This window comes from Dipodomys spectabilis, unplaced genomic scaffold (assembly GCF_019054845.1).
Source record: "Dipodomys spectabilis isolate Male_0828 unplaced genomic scaffold, ASM1905484v1 ptg000056l, whole genome shotgun sequence".
NCBI lineage: Eukaryota > Metazoa > Chordata > Mammalia > Rodentia > Heteromyidae > Dipodomys > Dipodomys spectabilis.
In genome coordinates this window covers 673313-683653 of record NW_024870733.1, presented here as the reverse complement: position 1 = coordinate 683653, position 10341 = coordinate 673313, and the positions used below count along the sequence as shown (strand labels likewise).

The following is a 10341-nucleotide window of genomic DNA, read 5'->3' as shown; positions in this document are numbered from 1 at the left end:
ATACTACCTGGTCCAGGGAAGGTATCACTATGTAATCCCACTCTCTAATCTCCTGTCTTAGCTTGAGTGCTAGAATTCCAGGTTTGTATCAAATTGCCCTTCCATAGTTTGGTGGTTTATTTAATCTAGATACAGACTAGCAATTCTGAACTTCTCCTATGATCTTATTCATTAGACTGACTGCTCAAGTTGTTTATGTACTATTTTCAAAGATGTTCTATCATTTCACACAGGATATGAACATTTTCAGATGCACCTGCAGGGGTCTCTGATTCATTCTTCCATGGATCCAATCCCTCTAATAATGATTACTTGACTTTCTTTTTATCTCTGGTCCCTAGGTATGTAATATTATCAAACTTTGAATAAATTTCACTTGAGGACTTTCTAATATAAAAAATTATCACTTGATCTAGTCTTACTCAGGATATATTTTCTATTGTTTTCTAACATTTCTCCATATTCTGAGAGTTGTTTTATTTGTGCAGGTGTGTTTGCACATATATGTGCCTCTGTGTGTATGTGTATGTTTGTATATGTGTATGCAAAAGCCTCAGCAACCTCATTCAGCAATCTTGCTCATCACTAGTATTCCATCACTTGAGTTCACGCTTATAATTCTAGATACTCAGGAGGCTGAGATCTGAGGATTGCAGTTCAAATCCTGTATGAGTAGGAAAGAAATGTTCTGAGGCACTTATCTCCAATTAACCACCAGCAAACTGGAAGTGGCGCTGTGGCTCAACAGGTAGAGCACTAGTCTTGAGCTGAAGAGTGGAGAGATATTTCCCAGGCTGAGTTCAAACCCTGCCTCAACCATCAAAAAAAAAAAAAAAAAGAAAGAAAGAAAAAAGATGAAAGAAAGAAAATGAAATGAGATCTTGGCCACCAGTTCATTGCTAGTATAATTCCTGCTTTCTCACCATGGACTTTTTTTCCAGTTAAGTCCATGCTCTTATATCTAACTTGCTTTGGAACCAGAATTATTCTTCAATTGTACGTTTTACAAATTTGCGTGATTAGCAACCATGATTTAGAGATAGAAGTTGAAAGAGAGTGACCTCATCGTTCATATTCCTCTTAGTATTAATTATTTCTCTATGTCACTCCCATAGATCTACATAATGGCCTTGGCTTTATTGGTTTAATGTTGTCTTATTTGCAGAGTGTTCTATAGTATATTGAACCATTAGACTTAAACACAGAACTTTTCTTTCTCTTATTATTCCTATTGTTTCTTCTACTGTTAACTTGTGTACACTTGGGAAATAATTCACAACACACACACAAATAAACTTTTCTGAGAATCTTCTCCAAGTTAAATTTAATTTAAGAGCACTTATGGAATTTGAAGTTAATGTACTCATGGATAATGGTTTCTTTCATGTTTTTATAGTAAAAAATAATGTACAGAGGGCTTAGAGTTACATAAGTAAGGTAATGAGTACATTTCTTATTGTTACATCCTCTTTTGTTTTTTCTGTGTTATCCATTCCCTCCCCATCTGCCCGATTCCCCCTCCCCTCCACAAGTTGTAAAATTCGTTTTCTACATAGTGTCTTGTTCATATCATTGTTACAATAGGTCATCCTGAATCTTTGTTTCAGCATTTTGTTGTTTCCCTTCTCCTCTTCACACTAGAAAAATGTATATGCAAGATGCAGGGCACCAACATCATATCCAGTGAAAACAGGAGTTATATCATGCGGGAAGAACATGGAGGAGAAACGAAAAAAATCACATAGTACATTTTAGATACATTAAAAACAATTTCAATAAAGAATAAACAAGTTGTGTCCCTATCTTGGGTTTCATTTTTCTTAACATTATCTTATATGGCCATATGTACATGAATAATGTTTTTATAAGTCATTTAAATTTTATATTTTGTATTTACTAAGTTGTCTCTGAAAGGCGTGTTACCTCATGTCCAAAGATGTCTTTGTGCTAGTTCTATGAAGCCTGAAAACATTCATTTTACCTGAAGAGGTGTTTTTCTTCAATTTTTTTAGCTCCCTTATCGAAGATTAGATGGCTATAGATTTGTAGGTTCATTTCTGGGTTTTCAATTTTATTCCAGTGGTCCTGAGGTCGGTTCTTGGAGATTCCTCAAAAGACTCCACACAGAGATCCCCTAAGACCCAGCAATCCCACTTTTGGGCATTTACCCAAATGTTCACAAACAAGGCCACATTAGAGGTACCAGCACGACTATGTTTATTGCAGCCTTATTTACCATAGCTAAGGTATGGAACCAACCCAGATGCCCCTCAGTAGATGAATGGATCAAGAAAATGTGGTATATATACACAATGGAATCCTATGCCTCCATCCGAAAGAATGACATTGTCCCATTTGTTAGGAACTGGAAAGACTTGGAAAAATTACATTAATTGAAGTAAGCCACGCCCAAAGAAACATAGGTCCCATGGTTTTCCTTATTTACAATAACTAGTATATGTCTGAGTCAAACAGAAAAGATCAGATAAGTTGATGTTAGGGAAATGAATCCTAAGGTATGTATTCGAATGTTTTTTGTTCTTTCATGTGACTTTTTCTAACACATTTATAAGATGATTTCCTTGTTGCTTTTTATGTCCTTTCCCCACGGGATAACAATAACCCCTGATTTCACTGTATTTGATGTCGGTATAATTTCTGGAGGGGAATGGAAAAAAAAACAAATCATTTAAATAGGGATACAGGTGGACCCATTGCAACAATGAGATGTACAAGTCGTTATTTCAAAAACGAACTTTACAACTTTGTTGCTGGGGGGAGGAGGATTGGATGGAGGATGGGAAGGGGAAACCAAGGAGTAGGCTACATTGCTTGATAAAAAATGTACTCATTCCAAATCTTAGCTGTAAATAATGCTGCAATAAACTTAGTTGTGCTCGTAGCTTTACTGTGGTCTTGTTTGTAAACATTTGGGTAAATGCCCAAAAGTGGGACTGCACATCCCCTCCAGAATCTGTTGTTATTAGAGTTCTTGATTATACCCATTCTAACTGGGGTGAGGTGATATCTCAATGTTGTTTTGATTTGCATTTCTTTTATGTCTAGGGATGGGAAGGGGAAACCAAGGAGTAGGCTACAATGCTTGATAAAAACTGTACTCATTATCTTGCACATGTAATTGTAACCACTCTGTTCAGTATATTCACTCTAAAAAATATTAGAAAAAAAAGAATCCACCCTTGAAGAAACTGTCCCTGACTTTTTTCGAGTGTGTTCTTTATTCATACAAAAATTGTCTGAAAACTTCTTCTTGAAAGTATTTCAAAAGGAAACAATGTGCCAATTGAAGGCCAGCATAGAACAAAAGGAAATAAACATTGTTTTAAAAGTTTTCTTTTGCAAGGAAACAAAGACTTGGAGGTTTTAATTTGTCTTATGCATGGATATTTCACTATTGAGATGATTCTGTTGTTGCAGGAGTCACTTATTAATTCATTTAGTCTTGTCCTGAATTCTCCAGCGCAATTAGTATTCCAAAAAAGCAGGATTCAGTGAGTATGATCAGCAAAAGGAGTCTGTTCTCAAACCAGTGCTTTATGGATGGTCCCAAAGAAATATGTGCGTTTTTTTCTTGTTTGTTTGTTTAGTTTGTCCTGGTTCTGGAGCTTGAACTCAGAGGCTGGACCATGTCCCTGAAGAAATGTCTTCCCTGGCCAACTTCCCCCAAAGCTAGGACTCTACTGCTTGAGCCAAACTCCACTTCTGGCGTTTTTGGTGTTTGGTTACAGATAAGAATGTGACAGACTTTCCTGCCTAGGTTGGCTTTGAACTGAGATAGTAAGAAAGCCAAGTGACATCAACTGTATCAAGATTTCTGTTTTGAACCAAGAAATACTAGACAAAGTTTATTATAAACTAATATTTGTCAATTTTTAAAAGAAAAGAATATGTCTAACAAAGAATCCATAACATAAATAACTCCACAAATGTAGGGGCACTGAATCATTTTGGACGCATTTTTTCATCTGCTTGGGAAGATAACTATTGACTTCATAGATTCCTTTTGGGGAAACTTAGTCATATTTGTCTGTTGTCACTGGCTTTGTACACATGCATGCTGTACATACTTCTAAGGGCCCTACATAAAGGAAGTCTTGAAATTCTCAACAATATTTAAATAAGATGCTCCAGCCTAGGGTTAAGATTTTAGGTGTGGACATTTATCAACACTCCTGATTCAGATTCTACTTGATATAATTTTTAATCAATATTTTGTTTTTAGTTTTGCTCTTTGTAAATTCACATGCACCTATGAAAAATTGTGTGGCCATCCCAATAATATTCTCAAAGTACCTCTTAATCATGATTCACAAAAAGTTGTATTATATTACAACAAGGAAAAATGCTATAAATAAAGAAAACAATAATTAAATATTAATGATTACTAAAACAAAAAACAAAACAATTACCAGTGTTTGAAGTGTACATAGTAGAGTTTACTATTTTCTCATATTCCTGTACATTTAAAACTGGATAAAGCTATAAGTAGCCTTTAAATTTACTCACTAAGATTACTATTTATAGTTCATCTCATCATTTGTATGTGGATTATATCATTATTTGTTCATCACTAACATATAACGTTAAGGAGCCCTAAAGATTTAACAGAAACTGTGTACTTAAAATCTTAACTCTTCACTCTGCTTCTTTACACAGTCTTTGCAACTTCTCATTAGTAAAGTTTCTATAAAATCTGAAATGTACATACATACTAGTACATGCTACCAGAAATATTATATACTTTATCAAAAATTTTTATGACTTAATTTTGCCATATATAAGCAAATCCCAAAATTAAACATATTTAAAACATTAAAACTTTTAACAAACCTTAACATTTGCTGCAATGATCATTATAAGTGCCTTTTGTAGAATAATTGAATTCCTCCTCCTACCAATCTCATGAACAACAAATATCTGGAATTATTTTGTTTTTGATATGTCAATCTGGACTTTATTCTTAAATGTGTGCTTATGTAAGAAACACATGGTTCTAAAATTTCACAACTCTTTTGAACTTATTTTTGTTGAATTGTCTAGTTTAAGAAAATCAATTACTCTTTATATATAAAAAATGTTTTGTGCTCAATTTGGCTGCACATACACTAAAATTGGAACATACAGAGAAGATTAGCATGGTCCCTGCACAAGGATGATACACAAATTAGTGAATCGTTCCATATTTTTACAACAACAGATGCTGGAAGGGATATGGCCAGAAGGGAAGCCTACTGCATTCTTGGTGGGAGTGTAAACTTGTTCATCCACTTTGGAAAGCAGTTTGGAGGTTCCTCAAAAACCTCCACATAGAGCTCCCTATTATACAGCAATCTCAATTTTGCCCATTCTCCCAAATGATCACAAACCAGTCCATACTAAAACTACCACCACAACAATGTTTATTGTAGCATTATTTTCCATAGCTAAGATATGGAACCAACCCTGATGCTGCTCAGTAGAAGAATGGATCAAGAAAATGTTCTTCTCTCTCTCTCTCTCTCTCTCTCTCTCTCACTGTGTGTGTGTGTGTGTGTGTGTGTGTGTGAATGTACACTTACACAACCACTTTGGAAAGCAGTCTGATGAGTCCTCAGAAAGATAAATATTGACCTTCCTTATGGCCCACTCATACCACTTCTAGGCATCTATCCTGAACAACAGGTACCAATATTCAAGGACAAATGCACTTCCATGTTTATTGCAGCACTGTTCACAATAGCCAGGATATGAAAACAACCCATATGTCCCACCAGAGATGAATGGATCAAAAAACTGTGGTAAATATCACAACGGAATATTTTCCAGCCATTAGAAAGGACAAAATAATGGCATTAGTAGGGAAATCAATCAAGCTACAGGAAATCATGTTGAGCGAGTTAAGCCAAAAGCAAAGAGACAAATGGCACATGGTCTCCGTGATAAGTGGATGTTAAATCCAAAATGTAAGGTGATATGACAAAATTAACAACACTTAAGAAACCAAGAACTTCCACTCATCTGGTCGAATCACTACTAAATAACCCCATTCTGCCCGTCATATGTGCACACTGAAGGGAAAACAGGAGGACGACACAGAACTAGAGGGAATCAGGGAAAAACATACAACAGTGGGATCCATCAGCTGCACTGGACATTGACCAAAATGAACTAAGCAACTCAATGTCACTGGAGGGAGGGAGGGAACAAGTGGGAAAGCGGGAACAGCTGATGCTATGCAATACAAAAGAAATATACATATTTCAAAACAAAAAAGTTTACATATGGAAGAAATAACTCTATTGCAAAGCTCATAGAATTCATAAATGTTGTAGACCATAATAGACAATTTGCTCCATCGAAGTTAGAATGTGTTTGTGACTTAAACTAAGCATCACTATCCCACAATATTGTGAAATTTGGGAAATTTGTAACCACTTAATCACAATAAAAACATTTGAAAAAATGATGAAGATGGAAAACTAAGTTGCTCTAAAAAACAAAAAAGGAAAATGTTCTGTGTGTATTTGTGTGTACACACACACGCACACACATATATTATATATATATATATATGTGTGTGTGTGTGTGTGTATTAATTCTATGCCTCCATCAGAAAGAATGACATCGCTCAATTTGTTAGGAAATGGAAAGACTTGGAAAAAAATTATATTAACTGATGTAAGCCAAGTCCAAGGAAACATAGGTCCCATGGTATCCCTTATTTGCAAAAACTAGTATATGTCTGGGATAAGCAGAAAAGTTGAAAGCCTTTGTGTATATGACTAGATAAGTTGATGTTAAGCTAAATAACCTCCAAGATATAGACACAAGTGTTTTTTCTTTCTTTCTTGCTGTTGTTTCTCACATATTTATAATGTACGACGTGATTGTTTTTCTTTTTTATACGCTCCTCCCCAACAGTATAACCCTGTTTTCACTTTATTTGATGTTGGTGCACCTGCATCTTGAATGTACACTTCTCTAATTTGGGGAGGGAAAGGAAGAAAACAACATGCTTAAATAGGAATACAGTTTGACCCATTGTATAACAATAGAGGCACAAGACATTATTTTGAAAAACGAAGTTTACAATTTAGGCTAGGGACATTTGGTGGGGCTTTGGGGTATGAGGAGTGTACTTGTGGAGGTGTAAGGGAAGGAATGGTGGGGGAAAAACAAAGGAGGAGGTAACAATGCTTGATAGGAAATGTACTTATTACTTTGCTCATATAACTATAGCCCCTCTGTACAGTATTTTTACAACAAAAATGTATAAAAATGTTTTGAGATGGAAGAGTTTATGAAGCCCATTTTACCCATATAATATCGTTAACAAAGAAATTAATGCAAAACACTGATATGAAGATATTTTGAAAAAGTGAGTGTGTGTGCATTCCTGCGTGTTGGCATGCTCAGAGTTTGAAGTCAGGGCTTCAACATCTCGCTACGTCTTTCTCTCTAGATTGGTGAGTTATTATATGAGCTACATCTCCATTCCTGGCCCTTTGCTATTTCGTTAAAATTTTGAAAAATAATCTCATGAATTTATTTTGTCCTCTTGGCTTCCCAATATTATCCACAGATCTCAGGCTCCTTAGTAGGTATCCCGAGTAGTTAGGATTACAGGTGTGACAAACCAGTACCAGGCTTTCAGAATAATTTTAAAAGTAGAAGAAAATTTACTTCACAGAGGCCTGTTTTATCATCTCCTAGTCTTAAAGCATTTTGGAGTGATTATATGTGAAATTTTTCATTCTTGAATTATTAAAATACAGTAAGTGATGATATTTAAAAGATTTAGTACTTTTTAAAAATGACACTGGAACTATGGGACAGAAGAAATTTGTCTCTATTTGGACCATAATTTATAAGCTCAGCTCTGTGAATGATAACCCAATGTCACCAACACAGTCTGTGTTGAAGACAAAATGTAACAGAAAACAATTACCATGGGCAATAATTGCTATGCTATTATTTCTTGGACAGTATGAATATTGAATTGAGAGTATCAGTGAATGGAGAGAATTTTTCTACCTTTTGTGTATTGCTGGAAGACTTTTGGAAAATTTGACTCATTTCCTTCCTCACTTTGTGTCTTGGGCCATGCACTTACTGCCTTTAATTACAATTTTTCCCAACACTAAAATGGTAATAACATTAGCATTATACCAAATGTTATCTTAAGAATTAAGGGTCCTTAGAATGATGAAATCTTTTCTCATTCTTGTAGAGGCATTATCAGATGAGAGGAACTGTATTTTTTTGTTTGCTTATATCCATTTATTCTTGAGTTTGAAATCTGAACTTCTTAAGACTGAAAGAAACCAAAATTAGACACGCAGGCTTTGGAAAGAGCAATCAATGTAAAATAAATAAAATATATATAGATATGTAAAAGGTCTAAATAAATTGTTATATAGTCTCAAGCATAAACAGAAAATGATTTAAGCAATATCATGTTATTGAAAATTGAAAAATGTTAGGAGTTGCTTAATTTTTTCCTTTTTACTACCTTGAATTAATTATTTTTGTATAGAGAGATTAAAGATGAGATTAACAAGAGACTTGATTAAAAATGGACAAAAGTTCGAATAGACATGTTTTCCATAAACCCCTCTATATCACCAGTGGGTTTACACAGTTGTGTTTAATACAACTTCTGTGCTGGCTTAATGCTGTGAGAAGAAGTCATTAGAGAAATGTAATTCAAAATTACTATGATACTACTTTATAACTATTATAACTCTTATCAAAAAAAATCAAAGGAACCAGGTGTGGTGGTAAAAGTTTGTAATTCTAAGCATTTAGGAGGTTGGATTTCGGTCTTAAGCCAGTCTAGGGTACTGAAGATAGTAAAAATTTGCCCTTTATTCCCTTTTGAATAAAAGGTAATTATGTTGGTGAGAGTGTGAAGAAAAGCAAATTTTCTACTCTTGGACAAAATCCAGGTTAGTATTCTCCTTGTAGAAAGTAGTATGCAGTTTTCTAAAGAAATCATACTTGAAATATCATCTGACCCACCAATTATGTGATTATTTCTCTCTGGGTAACTCGTAAATATATCTGTAGTTCATTGTTATTCACATTATTCACAACAACAGCCAAGGTGTAAATCGAAGTTCAGTGTTCAACGACACTAATAAAGCAACTGTGTTACATGCACAAATATATTTTTCTGTTTCATCCTTAAAATAACAAGACTGCTCCCATTAGCCACAACTTACAATGACCTGTAAGATATATTCGAAATGAAGAAAAATGTTATGTTCTGATCTTTGTAAACATACACACACACATACATACACACACACACACACACACACACACAAACCATCCTCAAACATTGACAGAATTTTTTTTTTAAGTAAAGCATTTAGTTCGGGCATTTAGTTCACAATGCATAAGATACTAGATATACATTATGACCAGGTATAGAGTTGTAATGTACAACATGAGGATACAGGGGACAACATTGGCCTTACATAGGAATGAAGCTAAGTAAGTAGGAGTTGTTCTTCCTAGTAGTGGTTACTCTTTTAGTTGTTCTTCCTTCAATAATGGATAAGATGAATGTAATTCTTTAAGTATACCTGCCTATTTGCAGAAATAATAACAAAAAATATAGCAATAATGTTGTGCGCTCAACATAGAACAAAATGTCAAATTAAAATACATGAGATTATCATTCGTGTAAACTAATTATTACAAATAAAGGAAACCGTGGAACCTATGTGTCTTTAAGTCTGGCTTACTTCACTAATATGATTTTTTCCAAGATCTTCCATTTCCTTACAAATGAGGTGGTCACATTCTTTGTGATTGAAGCATAGTTTTCCATGTGTGTTTATCTGTGCGTGTGTGTGTGTGTGTGTGTGTGTGAGAGAGAGAGAGAGTGTGTGTGTCATTTTTGGTAAATATTACTGTGATACACAGTAGTAGCTTTACTGTGGCCTTGTTTGTGATCACCTGGTTATATGCCCAGAAGTGGGATTACTGGGTAATAGGGGAGCATTATTGAGTACATCAAGGATAATCTTAGTAGATGAGCAGAATAGTTCAATAGCTATGTACATATGATTGTATAAGGTGATTCTAAGTGAAATGAACTCCAAGACATGTTCTTTGTTGTTGTTGTTCTTAATGTACTGTGATTTCTTTTTATGCTTTTGTGTTTTCCCCAACTAAGGTTTATCCCCTGTAGTCACTGTATTTGATTTTGATACCCTGAGTATTTTAAATATGTTGATCTGAACTAGGGAAGGGAAAGAAAAAAAATGGTGAGACAAAGGACAAAGGGGGAACCTATGCAACAGTGGTAATCACAAGTCAATATGTTGTAAA

The 10341-nt window shown here is 34.6% G+C and overlaps 1 non-coding gene across 1 annotated transcript; it reads left to right on the top strand.

The window, feature by feature from the left end:
* The first annotated feature begins 5102 nt into the window (after nt 1-5102).
* On the top strand, nt 5103-5208 carry LOC122108313. The gene has a single exon (XR_006147532.1). It is a non-coding gene; the product is annotated as a U6 spliceosomal RNA (small nuclear RNA).
* The last annotated feature ends 5133 nt before the right edge of the window (nt 5209-10341 follow it).